The sequence below is a fragment of the Mustela nigripes genome, chromosome 2 (genome assembly GCF_022355385.1).
Source record: "Mustela nigripes isolate SB6536 chromosome 2, MUSNIG.SB6536, whole genome shotgun sequence".
Classification (NCBI taxonomy): Eukaryota; Metazoa; Chordata; class Mammalia; order Carnivora; family Mustelidae; genus Mustela; species Mustela nigripes.
The window spans coordinates 73,376,440-73,376,645 of record NC_081558.1 but is presented as its reverse complement, the minus strand read 5'-3'; positions in this window follow the sequence as shown (position 1 = coordinate 73,376,645).

Below are 206 nucleotides of genomic sequence, written 5' to 3'. Positions count from 1 at the left end.
AATCATGCAAAAAACCCACCTTACTTTGTCATTTTTTTACAAGACATCTGTCTGCATGAACACATTTTAGTTTGAGAAGGGTCTTGTGAAAAGGAAAGGTCCTGAAGTTTAAGTTTCATCGGCATCGTGACACACTCTCCTAATGACACCATTTCAGAGAGAGTGCCGACAATAATCACGAAGTCGCTTCATGCAGGGGCTGGAGG